Genomic DNA, 19554 nt, shown 5'->3' on the forward strand with positions numbered 1-19554 from the left:
TACCTACAATATGTTCTCTAAATGTATTTGAATAAAATCCAAATTATCCCAGCATAGACAGAAGGCTGGAGCCTCTGTGAGAAACAGCCCCTCCCTTTAGAAAGATGTCCGCGCTCGGAACTTTGGATCAACTCCAAGCCGGGCTACACTGTGATCTAAAATTGAATGACTGCCAGATGCTGAACCCATTGCAAGAGCAAGACTCCTGCCAATTATGCTTGTTACACTATTTTAAACTATACATTTGCAAGCGTGACTTATCTGTAAGGAAGAGCAACTATTTGTACACAAGTCAGAGGGGCTGGGGAGGTAACTTCGCTACGAACTCACTCCTTGCTCACCTACCCCTCCCCTCAGAGCCAGGAGCTGGCTCAGTGTCAAACATCACTAAGAGGAGACAAGCCTCTCACTCGTCTCTGCTTCTCTAAAATTGGGTCGCTGCCAACGCTGAGCTCATTGAAAGAGTCAAGCATCTGCCAAGTTCCTTAAAGAGTGAGCTGCAAGCCTCCTCTCTTTACATGCAAATGAAGCTAGTGTAAGTCTGAGCAGTAGCCCTCCCTTTACATAAACATTCCTCTGCGGCTCATCACGGAGGCTCTGAGAGCTGAGAACAGCTGCCAAGTTACTGAAGACAGAGCTCGGTCTCGTCCGCGGAAAAGAATTGGAGAATGGCCAATATCAACAAGACAGGCACAGCTCGCTCCAAGAGGGAGTAGCCCTCCCTTTACATAAACATCTGTCCCTGGGAGTCAGCCAGAAGAAGTTATTCAGCCACTTCAAGGTCGAAAAACACATTCCTTGTACGTCATAACATATCTCTTCCCAGGCCAGAACCATTATTCTCTAACTAACTGAAGCACATTTAAAACGTGTTAAAAAGTAAATTAATAAAGATATGTATTTTTCTGTAACTGAGTGACATGCTAGCATTTAAAATAATTCTGTACTGCTACTTAAAAGCTCCACTTTCTAAAAAACACTTTTGTCTAACTAATTCAGCTAGAAGGCAAGACATTTGAAACATGGGCATTTGTCCACGCAAATTAGCACACATAAAAGAAAGGGACAATTTGCTTCTGCACACAATGCTAAGCACTTTGCAGTTGAGAGAAAAAAATACCGAATTATCATTGGCTGTTGCGTTGGGACTGTTCTCTGCATATATCAATTGATTGATCCTATTTTCCAAGTCTTGTTTAATGAACACTGCTTTTACCGTGCAACATTATACCTTTCTATCAGCAGCCTGTCAAAGTACATAGGGGAGCCTTGAAACTAAATGAATGCAAATCAAACTAATGTAGGGGACTCTTAGTAATGCACTAAGATGGTAGTGTATTGTAGCTATCAAAAAGGGCCACGTTCATTAATTTACAAATAGCCATTTTTCCTACTTAAGTGTGCACGCTCTTCTATCCTATTCAAAGGGCCTGATTCATAATTTTTCAAACAAAATAAATAAAAAAAACATGTTTTCTAAGTGAGTCTATTAACTGTCACAACGCTATTCTAAAGGGCAGCTTGCATTGGGAAAAATATTCTGTAGAAACATTCCTATTTAAAAAAAAACACTGTTGCATTACACTAATTTAAAAGCACATTCTCTAATGGGTCTGTTTCATATTTTCTTTCCAACCGGGAAAACATTGAAGCACTCTTCGTGGTGCAAACCCTTATCTCACATTTCAGAAATACGCCCATTGGATAACATGGCAAATCGCACCTCCACACAAAACATGCTTTTTTCACCACTTCCACAGCTCGGATCCTTTTCAAATTTGGCATCACAGTAGTCCAAGCTATTCCCTAAATCCTCACCAAAAAGCAACCAAATCCCTCCACTGGAACGGGTACGAATTTCCGCTCAAAAACACGCCCCCCCGCAAACCCCAAAAAACGCCAAAATCCCTCAACACCTAGTTGATCAGCATGTTAAAACAAATACTGCCTACTCAGTACAAGATATTAACTCTTTGGCAGCTGAAGCACAATCATTCCCCAATGACTGCAGTACATGGGAAAGTCATGAACTCATCTCTCCACGTTATCACACAACACATACGCACATCTTCAAAACGTTTTCTCCAAGTACTTGAAAGAGATCCAGCTCTCTCCTGACTAACGTAATGATAACAAGCTCTGCACAAAACATAACCACATGGCGCTATTCACAAGCCATATTTACAAGAAATTCAACATGTCACAAAAATGACACGCTATTCACAAGGCATATTTACAAGGAGCTATACTTAAGAAAATTCAACATACTACTCACAAGTCTTAATCACAAGGCGCTTATTCACAAATAAACCAACTAGTTACTCACAAGGCACTTTCGCAGTCCAGAAGGGACTCGTCTAGATACAAGGAAATGAACGCTTCAGATGCTGTCGACTTATTTTACATACTCTAAAGGGTACAGGTGGTGGCGTTCTCTACCTACTGGGTCTTTCTGAGGTGGTCACTTGAACTAGTTCTTCTGACAGGGTGGGATAAATACCAGTAATGACGGAATTTCTTTCTCTAACAGTCTGTTCTGTCTTGACCTGTTCCCCCTTATCCCGTAGTTCTTTTTCTTTGGCTTTATTTTTTCTCTGCTTGTTTTAGTTCTCTCTGCTTTGTTGAATTCTTTCTCTGATCACCTATGTCACTCTTTGCGCCATAACTCAATAGCGTCTTTCTGAGAGGGTCTTGACCTTTTAACACATATCATGACCAGGTGTGTCTCTAGGCCGGATATTAACTGTCTATTCTAGTATACCTTTTCTGGTCCCTATCTGACGTAACTTTGAAAACAGTGGCATGTTGAATCAACACAATGGAAACACAATACACAAAAAATAGACTGTAACAATCAACAATCATTCACACTAAACAATTTAAACACTGAAACAGATACAGATACAACCTAAACTGATACAGAGAGTTAAACATGTACTTGAAAAACAGTTTGTGCACTGAAAATACAGTACAACCATACCGGTCCCAAAAAATTGAGACACGTCTTTACCGGGCCCACGTTTAACCGTGGACCCGTCTTGACCGTTCTCATTTAAAATGAGCCCGTCTTGAATACTTGATGCATTCCCCATAGTGGTACTCACCGGGAAAGCAGAACTTGAAACTTGAAGGCCTCGGAAACTTGACTTGACTACGCTTGCGCCTTGGAACAGGTGGACCTCTGGAGACCTCGGACCTTGCTCTCTCACGGGCTGGGCCTCTGGTTGAGACGATCCGCGTTCCTCACCGCCTCACATGGATGCCTGGTCGCAGTCCGTCCTCCTCCTGGGCCTGAGGGAGTAGCGGGAAATCCCGATGGCGTGCGCACTTTGAAGTCCATCACGGCTGTAGAAGGGGGCAAAGACTAGACCCACAACTCCGGCGAGTGGGGAAAGGGATATGTTCCTGTTCGGGCGCCAAATTATGTGGTAAATAAAATATTACCCTGGCAGAATTTCTAGGCATTAACAAAGTATCATGCATCAAGTGAGAAGCAGAGTCCGTGGTATCTGAGTTAAAATGGGCTTTATTCCAATAACTCGAGTCAAAGGGAGAATATGTTCCATCACCTCTGAGGTTCAGGAAGAGTCTTCTAACAATTATTTACTGAACATAGTATATATACATTTCTTGTACATAGGCTAAGCAGAGCAAGAAAGTAAATGAGATAAGAACATGTGGGTGTACATGAGGGTGTGTACTTTGATGAGTCATAGGTAGGTGATAGGTAGGTGTCATAGGTGGGTGGGTACTTAGGAGGAGTTTGCATGACCAGCTGGAACTCTGCCCTACTTGTGCAACTTTGAGCATGACGTGCAATTGACGTGTAACTGGGAGGAGAGCTGACTTTCAACCTAGTAGAGAGATCTCTTGTGTCAAGGCGACTTGAGCACGTCTAGTACAACTGATATCTAGAGTCAGGGGATGTATTATCTGAAGAAAAGGTTGTTCGTCACTAAAAGACTGAGAGGGCATATTTATTCGTTCATTGCATGAGCTTTCTATGGGTGCAAGCACTGTAATTCACTTAAATGGAGACAGAATGGCTATCGGACGGGTTCTGTTTACTTTTCCTCACCGGGCAGGGATGCCACTCTGTACAGCAGACGGATAACTGTTATTCATAATACTGTCTTGGCAGACTTCTTGCTGACGTGACTGCAGCTCAGTATGCCAAGAGTCATGAAAACATTAATTCAGAAAGTGGTTTCAGGCTCAACCAGTACGATATTTATTTAAAAGAGCACAATGCAAAATGCAAATACATGGGCCTTCATTTTAGCTTAACGTTTGGGAGACTTGATGACTCGACTTGCAGGACATGTTTGCAGAGGCCTAGTGATTCAGGCCACTACGGGAAATATGCATGGGTGACATGCACACACATGTAACATAGGGTATATGTAGTGGACATATTTGGTCAGGCAAAATATCATTTTCCTCAGAGGGATCCGATATCTCATCCTGCCCTTGTTATATACCCGACTCTAATGGGTTCCAGGATTGTAAGAAACGGTTCTCGCGTGAATCGGAACAGAGGGGATGGGCGCGTTAAAGAACACTGTTCTTTTGCGCATGTGCACTGAAGATGTGGATCGAACACAAACACATTCCGCCTGTATTATTGAAGACATGCTTTTAAAAAGTAAGCAAACCGGAGCCTGATCCGGAACGTGGGGATTATCTTATTTTTTATATATAAAACCGAATAGGATGGAAATAGTAAACCACATGGAGTTGGCGAAAAACGTTAGCGTTGGAAAACAAGTATGTCCAGAGGGGAAAACACTGATCCCTTACGCATGCGTACGAGCATGCATCTCAGCCAAACTCTGTGTCTGTAACGTAAATGGACTGGCACATAAGTGTGCTTCTCATTGTTAGACGGACCCTGGGAGAAGCACTCCATAGGGTAATATATTACCACAATGTTCTTGGTCTCCAGAGAGATACACTACGGTTACATCTAGGCCATTCATCGTAACAGTATCACTGGACATATGTATGTTCTATATCGGATTGGCCCCACATTAGGTGTTAGGTTGTTAAGCAAAAGGGAATATGTCGACCATGTCGACTATGGGCCGGGATTTGACACGTGGCAGCAAAGAGTCAGGATGAATCGCTTAATCGAGGGAAACACTGTGACCTCATAAAAAATCAATTCTGTTAATCTCGATCTACAGATCGTAGTCAGTTTGAAAGTTTCAAGAGTTGATATCTGAAACTTACTGCGTGGATCACATGGTTATTAGCACAAGGTGTTTCACCCTAATAGTTTGAATTTAAGTGCGACAGTGGTGACATAGACGTAGGGGCAGCGTGCACAATTAAGTTGAGTGAGCTATAGGGGTACAAATACGTTTGTATCCACAGCAAAGGACCCGCAACTAAAAAGTTGCTCAAAATACTAATAAACGAAAGGGTGTGTGGAGGGTCCAGGGGAAAGTTTAAACGACCTGTCTGCTCCTTCCACTGCTGACAAAATACGAAATACATAACAGAGCAGACCAGGTCTTGGGATGGTGTCTACCTATGGGGATATCTGTGAACCAGGTAGGCGCATGTGTAAACAGATACTGCTGAAATACATAGGCTATAAACCAAACCCATCAGACCAGCCATTTGCTGGAGTTTGCGTCATTTTGGGGGTTGTAGCTGATCAGTCAAAATGAAATAGCAACTGACTATACAAATGTAACAAGTGATCAAGTGGTTCAAGCGATTTCATCAAATCCTGAAGCAATCCCTACAATTGACAGAACTGCCTCTGGCTATTTCATTAACTTTGATACGTTTGATGAGGATCCCAGTGAACCGGAAATGACACCAACAAAAAGAGCTTTCAAAGAACAAGCAACAGAACTTTTTCATCAACTGGAAAAAACTTATCTGGTTTCACCATGGATTGAACTTTGGATTGTGTTGGGTGTACTTTTTCTTCTACTTTGGTTGACTCTGGTAATTAATTTGGGAATGCTGATAAATGGAAGATATAGTAGAAAGGACACAGCAATTAAAAACATCAACTTACTCCTCAAGCCACACAAATCATCCCATTGTGAACAAAGAGACTTGTCATCAGTGGACATCACATCCGTTCCTTTACCTGGTGGTATAGCTTGGGACAGAACTGATTATGACATCTTTGGTCCCGCAGAGCTGTTGAAGATTCTACACCAATTCAAGGTTTCCTTGAGTGACTTTGTTTCAACTAGTACCTTTTCTGATAATTGGGACTTTGAGAGTGTTAATAATATGATGTCAGACTTAGAAATGTCTGCAAAATGTGCAAATAATGAATACTTAGAAGGTTCATCAGATTATGAACAAATGTACTGTTATAATCATTATGGTCATCATTTATCTGCAAACCCAAGAAATGTTTTAAAATTTAACCAATGGGAACATTGTCCTACGCCACCAAAGGGTAGCTCAAAAACATTTTATGAAAAATCTCCATACTTTTCAGGTTTTAATGTTTCAAATCCAGAGACATGTTACTTTAAAAATGTTAATAAGGCAGGAATGAAAAGTATGCTGACTAATACTAAGCAAATTTATTCTGCTGCCTTTAACACTCAGCTGTCTATATTAGGTTTTGACTTTTGGAAAGACAACATTGAGACGAAAACTGTCTGGGGCACAAAAGACTGGCAGGTGCAGGGATTAGAAGCCTTATTTAGAGCATGTATCATCCCTGAACAAATAATGTTTTTGAAGGACACTGTTCAACAGACATCTTGTCTTGGGCTAGCCAAGATAAAAGACTTAAACAAACGGTTCACAGCTACACTGACACCTGATAGTAAAAATACTGCAGAGGGGGTGGTCGACATGCATACTATTTTTCTTGAAAACAGAACAGATCCTAATTGGAAAAAATGGTTTATCTGGTCCACAGACACAAACAACTGTCAAGATAGATTCCTGAATAAGACACAAGGGTTCACATTCACTAGGCCAGATCCAAGATTTGTCCAGAGACAACATCCAGTGATAGTAACATCATACAGTGTATGGAAACTGTGCCTTGAGTGGCCACAAAAATCTACACTAAAAGAAGTAAAACAAAACTTATCTTTACTTAAAGATGACGTTGATTTAAGGGACTTCTTACAAGGACCTACTAAACCGCGTCATAACCGTTTATATACGCCGGTATCTATGCTGCTTATAATGAAGCATGGAAGATTATGCAAGCAGAGACTGCAGAACGAATACGAGAAATTGATCGTATTAACTTAGAGAAATCTCTCTCTGTAGTTGACAATGGGTTAACGACTCTGTCATCCAGAATGTATTCTTTGGACAGCATAGTATCTTCTGCCATAGACATAATGGAACAGTACGTGGTCATGTTGCAACATGGTCAGTCACAATTGCGTTCTATACTGCTATTGGGCTGGACGTTACAAAACCTTCATTCAGGCTATGTGCCTTGGCGTCTAATCAACACCACGTCATTGTTTTCTGAATTCAATCATACAGATAAACAAATCACATTGGCACAAAGGGAAGCAGACTATACGGTGCTGAGCATTGAAAAACTGGAAAGATTGCCTTTAACTGTTTCTGAGAAACCAGCAACAGAATGGATAATTCACGGTACAATCACTCTGCCTGTTACAATTTTCCATTTTCAGTATTGCTTAAAACATATACCAGCAGGAGTATATGAAAGGTTGGGTAAAGAATACATCAAGACATCCTGGGATTTTCCTTATACACACAGATGTTGGAGTGGGGGAAAAGAGGTGTTTCTTAGTGGTACGAATTGAGAAAACACACTAAGCGGTTCTCTCCTATGTCAGTGTATTAATTTACACGGGGTCTGCGATGATTCCTCGAACAACTTATCCTGCCACCTGCAAGGTTCTCCAGCCGCGGTGATTGATCCAGTTTTTAGGCAACTTTCTAATGGAAGTTATATTATGTTAAATGATCACAGCTGCTATGGCATGTTGCCAGGAACCCCCTATCTCATAACTGTGTCAGCCAGGGTCACTTGCTGTATGCAAGTATTGTTTCCTAAAACCAAAACAGATGGGGAGTCGCCGTTATGGCCTTCACTGAACATCTCTTCTATACAAATTGATACTTTAAGCAGAATGAAAGCCATTCTTTTACAAAAAACGGTGCCATTGACCTCGGCAAAAGAGACGTATGAACTGCAAGTCGCAAGGACTTCGGCAGAGATACATGCCCTTTTATCCACAAATTGCCCTATACATTTCTCAGAAATGTTAGGTCGTATCTTAAACATGTCTTATACGAGTGGTATTGTACATGTATTTAAGACAGTTTTTTCGGGACTGTTAGCACCCTTTGAAGCAGTCCTATGCATATTTCCAAACTTTGGGCACTCTGTGTTCAGCGGACTGCCTCTCCATTTGGGACTCGTAGCAGGGATACTGTTTTTGCTCCTTCTGCTCTGATATGGCATGCCACCTCACCATCAACACCCAGATCACCTTGGAGAACACTCTCCTGGCAATGAAGTGTCGTGAGCGCATGATACAAGTACTTGGATTAACTTGTATAGGAGATTTAAATACCACATGGTTTCTATCATTCCGACCAATCTGGCAAGATTGCTTCTTACCTATTCTGCGATGCCTGCTATGCGGAGAAGAATGCGTGCTAGACATCTGTCTGACACTGCCATCAGTCCTGCAACGGAAGTTGATACTTTGCTCGGACCGGTAACAGCTCATGCACTGTGTTGTCCCCAGCGGCTACCAATCCTGATGACGGCATTCGTTGAGATCTCACAGATGCAACAAGCTAACGGTGAGATACATGGTGCAACAGGCTTACAGGTACCATCTACTTCGAACATTGCTATTGCGACTGACACTGACGGCGATGCTTCACATCTATGTGCGGTTAATCTGCTAAACGAGGTAATCCAACTTTCACCTACAACGGTAGACAAATTCTTTACAGACTTAGAAGATTTGATGTTTTCTCCTAACAATGACATTGACTTTTGAAGTTGGCACACATGTTCTGAGAGACTGAATTCGACCTTTGTTTTTCAAAACAAAGCTTCTAACTTTGGAACTCTATTTTTTTCTATGATCGGAATTTTTTTTTCCTTCTCCAAAAGTATTTTTCTTTTGGCATAAAGTAATCTGCTTAAAGTAGAACTATTCACAGAGAACTAGAATTCTTTGAAAGACTTCCAAGAGACAATATTTGACCTTGTCCACATTCAACCTGTTTATATAATCTGCCATGGAATGGTCTTGACTTTTCTTCTGTAATTAAGAGCCATTTCATAAATGTATTTTTATGATTCATGCGGATAGCATTTTCAAATATCAAACTTATGCTTTGAATGTACATAATAAAGTGGAGTGGGTGTTGTGTGGCGTTTTAGGCTCCGAGGGAATTTTCCCGATTCATGCCCTTATATAGGTACAATTCACTTTGCTCTAATATAGGCATAGAAATCAAGCCCTTATTTAGACATAGCCCAGTCAGACCAAATACAGGCATGGCTACTTCCACCCATACCAAACGTCACAACGATTTCTTGGAAAATCGGCTTAAGCAGTCAGGGAACTTCCCCTTGTTTGAATATTGATTTGTCCAAGAACTCATGTACTTTGCAAAGAACAACTATTCCCTTGGGGTTCTTTCCTGACGTTATTATGCCCGACTTTACGTCAAACTAGGGCATTCCTAGACACCTTCAAGGTATAAATATACCTTCACTTGCTCTAGCAAGACATGGTGGTGTGGAGCAGTTCGACTATCTACTTGCCCGACGCAGCTCACTACAGCAAGTGCCGAAGGAAGCCGACCCTCCAGCTGATGCACTGATCAGAGGCTGCCCTTCTCCTGCCGAGAATCCAGCTCCAGTGTTTCCAAGCTCCCCTTACGGGGGGTTGGGAAATCGAGTCCCGAGACAGAGATACCAGACTTCCTTAATTCTAACTAAGGTATGAAGCCGATTAGAACCTAGAGAAATCTTGGATAGATTCTTGGCAAAGAAAAGTAAACCTAGGCTACACAATACTTACTTCTTCCCGTGTACTAGACTTAGGTTAGGTACATTGGGGTAGGCGTATTTTAAAAGCACCTGTTGAGTATTTTAGTCATTGTTATTTATGTATGTATTTTTATATGGCTTAGAAACCATACAATGCTCTTACAGTATTATTTTATAATGTTGTTCTCGCTGTACGCATTATACTTTGCAGCCTGCATAACGATAGTAGCAGTTCACTTCTCTTGTATGAGAAAGAAGACTGTTCAATAAACCTTTTTATTGAAAACGCCCGTCTCTCTATTTCTCTACAACTCTGTTGAAACGAAGCATGCACGATTGACTGAGTGAAATACTTATCTATTAATTCCGCGACTCTAGAGCTATATTTCTTATTCTTGGGAAACAAAGTTGTCATGTTTATGAGGTTGTCAGAAACTAATCCCTTCTTGTGAATTCGAGAAATTTTCTAGTGACCTCTGAGCTAGCTGGCACTCACTATTAAGTTTAATATATTAGATAGAGACCTAGTCGACCTCAGTCCTACGTCTAATCTATAGGATATATTATTCCAATGCGCAGAGCCAATTGGGAATATAGGAACTACACTACAATCCTATGAATTGTGCACATCCACAGATCTCTTACTTCCCTCGTGGCTGCTTCGCACGCATACTCCAGCGCCCCTGCCTCACCAGATATTATCAATGCATCTTGGATAATCTGATTGTAATCTCTTTATTGACACCTAGAAAGGCACTATATATTTTCTAAATTCTGATGCGGATATTGCAATAGTATGGTTCCATCATCTTGTCAGGCTAAGCAAGCCTCTCCCTCCCTCTGCTGATTAAAGCCTAATATAACCCATTACTTTGTTTTTGTTCAGCATAGAAAGCTTGTTTTTATAAATGCCAATAATAAAAACCTTTTCTGAAAAGGAGTATGAGCATGGAAAGGTGACAACTAGACCCTTCAGAAACAAAATCACTCTTGTAGATTACAGTTAACATTTAATGGTTCTAAATATTATTTCTTAACAACCATGATTGATCATATGTGTGGCAATTTCTATCTTCGTGCAGTTTTAAAAAGACAAGCCTTTGCTAGCATGAAATATGAAATTATTCCTCTCGGATACCCTTCCTGTAACCATCATCAGAAAGGGGCAGAAGGTTAGTGAATTTACAATTCAGGGGTTTTGTAGCAGTTTGAAAGTCTTTCCAAAGCTTTTTATTTTTTAAAAGGCGTAACTTCTGATATTTATCCCTTTCCATAGACCTAAGGGCTTGGTTTTATTTGTGGGAAAAAATCTTTCTGTTACTGAGAACTCCTGTCAACAGCTGTCTGTCTCCGGTTAGTGCCCTTCAATTTCTAGTGCTTTGCAGCAGTTTTTAGGGCTCGGCCTACATCCCACGAAGTGGGTGTTGCTTCAGAGTCCTTTTGAGAGGACTTCGAAAATCTAACCTACGAATTCCAGAGAAGCGCGTGCATTTTGTTCGTTATTTATGGCAGCTGCATGGCAATTGGCCCTCGCATGGCTGTGTTTTTACAAGGCAGCACGCAATAGGCCATAGTCTGTAGAGTTTCTCAACTTCCTGCATATTCCGTGCGGACACGCGCAGCAGTAGGCTATAATTAATCAATTACCAGCTGTCAGGGGCCATGGTAATTGAAGCCAGATGCTGGGCGCGCATTCAGCACTCTCCAGTTTCTTGCATTTATTTTTACAATACGATCGCTTTCGCGATCGGTTGAAGTGCCGCTTGCTTTTAACTTCTGGTTAGCAGATGACCGGGCATCACAAGCATTGTTGTGAAGGTATGGCGAAGCCGTGTGACAGACTCTAGACCCTGCGCTTTCACTGAGTGCATGACTGTGAAAGTCCATTTCTCACTATCATCTTTGTGGACTCAGCTGTGAGGGTTTAACTCGCGTGTGTTCTCTGCGTGCATGAGTAGGAAGATGCATCTCATACTACCTCTGAGTGCACCACTGCGAAGGCACACCACGTGTATGACCCTTGGGGTCGTGGGGTCACAGCAGTGGGGGCGCATGTGACATGTGTGACCCTTGGGGTTGTGGAGTCCAGGCAGTGAGGGCGCATCTCATGTGTGTGACTCTTGTGCGCCCGGCAGCGGCTGCGGAGGCGTTAGTGCACATCCTCGTGAGCTCGGTCTGAGGCGCCGCCCGTGCTTGTATTATCTTGTCCCAGCCCATGAGTGTGTTTTGGGAGAGCAGCACTGGAGGGTGGGGGAGCACTATCATCTTTGTGGACTCAGCTGTGAGGGCTTAACTCTCGTGTGTTCTCTGCGTGCATGAGTAGGAAGATGCATCTCATACTACCTCTGAGTGCACCACTGCGCAGGCACACCACGTGTTTGACCCTTGGGGTCGTGGGGTCACAGCAATGGGGGCGCATGTGACGTGTGTGACCCTTGGGGTTGTGGTGTCTGAGAGCGCATCTCACGTGTGTGACTCTTGTGCGCACGACGGCGGCGGCTGCGGAGGCGTTAGGCACATCCTCGTGAGCTCGGTCTGAGGCGCCGGCCGTGCTTGTATTATCTCGTACCAGCCCGTGTGTGTGTGTTTTGGGGGGGCAGCACTGGAGGGTGGGGGAGCTGCGGGACACGAGGCGGTTCTGTGGACAGCAGCCAAGAAACCTGTCAGGTGAACAAACATGGAACCTCTTTGGGGTAGTCTGACGTCACTGTTTTCTTAACTCCAAGTCTTGAATTAATCATGAAGCTGCGATGGTTCCTGCGCTCAGGGGCGTGCGCGCTCCCGCTGCACTGGAGGGGAGCTATTGATCTTTATACGGATTGCCGTAGCATATTGAAATAAATTGAGATTCACTTAAGGAGGCGCGGGCATGCTGTTAGGACGAATCAACATTTATGAAGTAAGAATCATTGCGCCAGGCTCTAATACACGAATTAAAACACAACTTCCAAAATAATAATTACATAACGCATATCTGCTGTTAAGCGCTCTATGTCACACCTGCTAATATTTCTCAATCTATATTACGCAGCTTTTCTGCTTTGGCAGGATTGGGACTCATGACTCAGAGAACGCTCTATTTTGTTAGCGGCGAAAGATAACAGGAAGCATCAGAACTTAAGCTGAGATACTACCGATACAAACAGCCCTGCACGATGCGTCTTCTTTTGAGACAGAACACTCCAGCGCACCACCTGTTATTTCTGAAAGCAAAGTCAGGTTTGCTAGCTAGCGCCAAATGTCAAACACAGCTTCGTAGGAAACACAAGGGCATATTATCTGTCTTTGTAGGCCCTGCTATGTGCTAATTTATCTGGCGTACTCTCTCCGGCGAACACAAGCAGAGACACATGAAATAATCAATCTAATTATGTAGCTGTTTTGAGAAATAGAAACAAAGGAAGGTGTTTTTTTGTGTGAGCCACTACAAAGGATTTCACGAAAACCTAACACAGCTGATGAAAATAAACGAAGTGCTTGTAAGCTGTTACAATATCAGAGCAAATCAACTTTTACAGGTTACATATGCAGCCTAGGCGCAGGTGCCTTTCTCACTGCCCTCCACCTCTCTAAACTACTTGCCTCAAACCTGATACCTCACCTGTCTCCACCCATCCCCATCCTGCGCCCTTGTGTCCATTCGGGCTCCCTGTATACCGTGCCTCGCCGCTCGCTGTGCCTCAATCCACCCTTCCCTCCCCTATCGCTCTCCCAGTCTCTCGCTCTTATCTCATCCGCGCTGTATCTTCCAGGGCTGCAGCCCTCCTTCCCTCCTGCCCCCTTCCACCCCTCTGCTTCTCTTGCCTCAATCCTACCCCAACCTAACCGCCTGTCCCACCCCAGCCCCCGCACCGGTCACCACCACCCTTCTCCCTCTATCTCTCTTCAGCACCTTCTCTGCAACCCGTTCCCTCACCACTGATTTCGCTTATCCTCCCTCCCCCGCCTTCTGTGCTATCAACACTGCCCCTTTCCTCGCACCAGTTCCACGTCCCTGTCTCCCACCTGCCTTGCTCTTCACCACAAGCTGTATCTTATTCCTCTTTTTCTACCCCTATCTTCTCCAGGATACAAGAGACCATCTACCCTATTGCATATTTTTCGCCTCGCACCACCTTTTCTTTCGTATTCTGCCTGTCTGCCCCTCCCCCGCCTGTTTATATTTCTGCGCATGTTTTTCTCCCTATTATAGGCCTGCTCTGCCCATTCCCGTCCTGTTCCTCCCTGCCCCCTCCCCTCACTTCCCTATTTGGCCTTCTCTGCTTTCCTAAATGCACAATTTCAGCTCTATTGGGTTCTTTCCCCGCGTGCCGCTCTCCCTTCTAGTTTCCTTGCCCTCTACCGCTTTGCAAAAGGCACCCACCTTTCTGAGTCACTGCCTCTCCACCTGCCAATGCTTTTCTTCCCATTTCATTTATTTAGTCTTTATTTCGACATAAGTCATATAAGACAATGCAATAAACACAAACAAATATTAAAAAGCAATGTTTCATACTTAGTACATCCAATGTCCTTGAAAAATCATGGGTTAACTGTTCAATAACAATTTAGTGCAGGGTAATCCAGACACAATTAATTAAAAAAAATATATATACTGTTTCCTAAAATTTTTATAAAACGGTTAAAATAGAATTGATTACAAAATTAAGAACTATTGCCATCTACAAGAGATCAGATTGGGTCTCTGCAGTCTATATCAACTTCAGTTTATCTCTGCGTATAGTCCACATCCACTTTAAGAACTTTGCAAGTGCGATAACCATACTGTCAGAGCAGTCTGTTCTTAGGATCCTAAGTGCTACAGTACCACTGAGAATACCTTTTTGTAGACAAATTGGTTTGATCCATTTGTGGCGCGGAGCTTTATATTGTGGACATATGAATAGAACATGGGCCAAAGTTTCTGACTGACCTGTACAAAACGGACATTGGTCGTTCTTGTTACTCGACCATTTGCTTGTAAATGAATTGATAGGAGTTCCTACCCTATATTGGTGAAAAAGCTTCCTGTCAATGGGGATAGTTATGAGGTCCCAGTATCTCTCATATGCAGGAATATGTTTAAGTTCCAGAAAAGCCTTGGTTAGTGTTGCATCAGAATTTTTTCGGAATTCCCTCTGGGTGATGTTGGCCCAATACATCTCCTTTAGGGCTTTCCGTGATGGGAAGATATTTTCTGTTGGTTTTTCCCATTGCTGTTCCATTCCCAAGGCTTTATACTGCGACTTGACCTGTTTGAACCCTAATATTTTACCCCCTTTGTCCATATTCCTAGTTTCTAGAAGCGCTGTAGCATAGTGGGTTAGTTCAGGCGTAACCCAAAGCCTTCTCCAATATGCAACCGATCGAAAGCTGGCTATGTCCTGGAATTTCTGACATCCCAAGTCGATGTACAACGGTGCCAATGGTGTTGATTTAGGAAGTTTAGTTATACATCGTAAAAATTTGTTTTGCGCTTGTGTCAGAGCAGAAACATCAGTAACCCCCCATAATTCCGCCCCATATAACATTGAAGCCCTGACTTTCGTGTCATATATTTTCAGAGCTGGGGCTATTGGTTGAGTAGCTGATGATCGTATTTCTCTCAAAAGGACACCTGCTAGCTGTGCATGTTTTGCAGTAAGGTAAGTCATATGAGGCTTCCATTCCATCTTAGACCCCAGTGTGATGGCCAAATAGCTAAAACAATCTGTCTGTTCTAAAAGCTCGCCATTCATAAGAACTGTGCCCCTCACTTTCTTGTGTCTGTGCATTACCATAAATTTGGTTTTAGACACATTTATTAATAAACCATGGTCTTTGCAGAAAGCCTCAAAACAACCTAATGCTTTTTGAAGCCCTTCTTGTGTTTTGGAGATTAGTAGGGTGTCGTCTGCAAACATTAACAGGGGTATGGGGTTGCCATTTTGTTTGGGTGCATCTGTATGAACCTCCCTGAAGTAATCAGTAACCCTGTTTATGTATAGCGTGAACAGGGTTGGGGCTAGGACGCACCCTTGTCTAACTCCCCTTTCTGTATCAAATCTGTCTGTGACCTGACCATGGTTGCCCCACCTCTCCTGTGCGTAGTTGTTTTTATGAAATTTGATCAGAAGGGTGAGGAGTTCTAGTGGCATGCCTTGGTCATGAAGCACTCGCCACAGCCTTGAGCGTGGAACTAAGTCGAACGCCGATTTCAAATCGACGAAGGCTGCGTAAAGAGTGCCTCCCCCAAGAATGACCCATTTCCAATATATGTTTGAAAATCTGAAAACTTGGTCCACGGTGCTGGTAAAAGGGCGGAAGCCTGCCTGAAGTGGGGACATGACCCCAGAATCATCAACCCAGTTCTGGATCCTATGTAATATAAGCCTTGCCACCACCTTCTGGATACATGCAATTAGGCTAATTGGCCTGTAATTCGCAGGGTCTGCTCGATCCCCTTTTTTTATAAATTGGGATAATTTCAGCTCCTCTCCTTTTCCAGTTTCTGTGTTCTTCCTTCCCTTTCCACGCCTCAAGCACCCCCTCTCATTCCGATAGCACACCTCTATCTTTCTCGTATGTTTCCTCTCTCCACCTTTTCTCTAATTTCACTTCATTTTTTTAATTCTACAATCATAATTCCCTTTTATGTTGCTAATGTCCCCATGAGCCGCCGCCCCATTTCAAAACCACTTGTGTCCCTGCCCTTCCCCCTAGTTAACTCTCCCCTCCAGATGCCTCTCCTCTCAGTCCCTGCGTTGTGTCCTGCCTCACCTCTCCCCCCTTGCATTGTGTCCTGCCTCTCCTCTCCACCCCTGCGTTGTGTCTTGCCTCTCCTCTCTGCCCCTGCATTGTCTTGCCTCTCCTCTCTGCCTCTGCGTTGTCTTGCCTCTCATCTCTGCCCCTGCGTTGTCCTGCCTCTCCTCTCTGCCCCTGCGTTGTGTCCTGCCTAACCTCTTCCCCCCTTGCGTTGTGTCCTGCCTCACCTGTCCCCCCTTGCGTTGTGTCCTGCCTCTCCTCTCGGCCCCTGCGTTGTGTCTTGCCTCTCCTCTCTGACTCTGCGTTGTGTCTTGCCTCTCCTCTCTGCCCCTGCATTGTCCTGCCTCTCCTCTCTGGCCCTGCGTTGTCCTGCTTCTCCTCTCTGCCCCTGCGTTGTCCTGCCTCTCCTCTCTACCCCTGCCTTGTGTCCTGCATCTCCTCTCTGGCCCTGCGTTGTACTGGCTCTCCTCTATGGCCCTGCGTTGTCCAGGCTCTCCTCTCTGCCCCTGCGTTGTGTCCTGCCTCTCCTCTCTGCCCCTGCGTTGTCACCTGCCTCAACTCTCTGCCCCTGCGTTGTATCCTGCCTCTCCGCCCCTGCGTTGTATCCTGCCTCTCCGCCCCTGCGTTGTACCCTGCCTCTCCGCCCCTACGTTGTGTCCTGCCTCTCCGCCCCTGCGTTGTGTCCTGCCTCTCCTCCCTGCCCCTGCGTTGTCACCTGCCTCTCCTCTGTGCCCCTGCATTGTGTCCTGCCTCTCCTCTCCGCCGCTGTATTGTGTCCTGCTTCTCCTCTCTGCCCCTGCGTTGTCACCTGCCTCTCCTCTCTGCTCCTGCGTTGTGTCCTGCCTCTCCTCTCTGCCGCTGCGTTGTCCTGCCTCTTCTCTCTGCCCCTGCGTTGTCCTGCCTCTCCTCTCCTCTCTGCCCCTGCGTTGTAGAAGACCGGGCACATGTTACTTGAGGCACACTGGTGTGGTGGTGTTAAAGACAAGGGCACTGCTTTCAGAGTCTTTGGCTCCTAAGGGGGACCCCAATCACCTGCCAGCTCTTTCACAGGAGCGCAACATTTCCATGCTCCCCCATCTGACCAAAGCTTCCATTCCAGACAACAGACCCCAGTGTCTCACAGAGGATCACACAACACCACACAGACACAAACCACACACACCCCACACACACACCACACACACACACATAACACTACATACATAAGACCACACACACCACATGCACACAACACCACACACACACAACACCACACACACACCACACACACACACACACAACACCACACACACACCACACACACACTCACCACCACACACTCACCACCACACACTCACCACCACACACTCACCAGGCACACACACACACCACCAGCCATCGGTGCACACTTTCAACAGGCACACACAACACCAGCCGTCACTGCAAGCTTTCACCAGGAACACACACACCACCAGCCGTCAGTGCACGCTTTCACCAAGCACATACAACACCACCCGTCATTGCACGCTTTCACCAGGCACACACACCACCAGCCGTCTGTGAGTGAGAGTGACTGCAGAGTGAGAGTGACAGCATGAGTGACAGCAGAGTGAGAGTGACTGCAGAGTGAGAGTGACTGCAGAGTGAGAGTGACTCTGGAGAGTGAGTGTTCCAGAGAGAGCAGGGTATGCGTGTGCGCTTACACGGTGCACTGACACACAGGAGCTAACACAAAGAACAGGTGAACACGTGTCTTGGGAGCTTCATGGAGGCAGCCAGCCTTCTGTGATGGGAGCAGCAAGGAGGGGACGCCCCAACCAATCAAGCCCAACTACTCACAACCTACTGTACGATTACAACACAGGCCAAAGGGCAGAGCTAGGTCTTTTTGTATTAAGTAGGGTGAGCATTGTGTGAGTGAGTAGGGTGAGCAGTGTGTGAGTATGCAGGGTGAGCAGTGTGTGAGTATGCAGGGTTAACAGTGTGTGAGCATGCAAGGTGAACATTGTGTGAGTGTGTAGGGTGAGCAGTGTGTGAGTGTGCAGGGTGAACATTGTGTGTTTGTAGGGTGAGCAGTGTGTGAGTGTGTAGGGAGAGCAGTGTGTGAGTCTGTAGGGTGAGCAGTGTGAGAGTGTGTAGGGTGAGCAGTGTGTGAGTGTGCAGGGTGAACATTGTGTGAGTGTGCAGGGTGAACAGTGTGTGAGTGTGCAGGGTGAACAGTGTGTGAGTGTGCAGGGTGAGCAGTGTGTGAGTGTGCAGGGTGAAAATTGTGTGAGTGTGTAGGGTGAGCAGTGTGTGAGTGTGTAGGGGCAGTGTGTGAGTGTGCAGAGTACGAAAACTCGAACTAAGTCTACCACACACACACATAAGACCACACACATAAGACCACACACATAAGACCACACACACTCTCACACCACACTCTCACCACCACACACTCACCACCACATACTCACCACCACACACTCACCACCACACACTCACCACCACACACGCAACCACACACACAACCACACACACACCACCACCAGCCGTCAGTGCACGCTTTCACCGGGCACAAACACCACCAGCCGTCAGTGCACGCTTTCACCGGTCACAAACGCCACCAGCCGTCAGTGCAGGCTTCCACCAGGCACATACCACCAGACGTCAGTGCACGCTTTCACCAAACACACAAACACCAACAGCCATCAGTGCACACTTTCACCATTCACACACAACACCAGCCGGCAGTGCACGCTTCCACCAGGCACACACACCACCAGCCTTCAGTGCACAATTTCTACAGGCACACACACCACCAGCCATCAGTGCACACATCAATTGTTAACGCATCCACAATTACCTATTTT

This window comes from Lissotriton helveticus, chromosome 1_2 (assembly GCF_964261635.1).
Source record: "Lissotriton helveticus chromosome 1_2, aLisHel1.1, whole genome shotgun sequence".
Classification (NCBI taxonomy): Eukaryota; Metazoa; Chordata; class Amphibia; order Caudata; family Salamandridae; genus Lissotriton; species Lissotriton helveticus.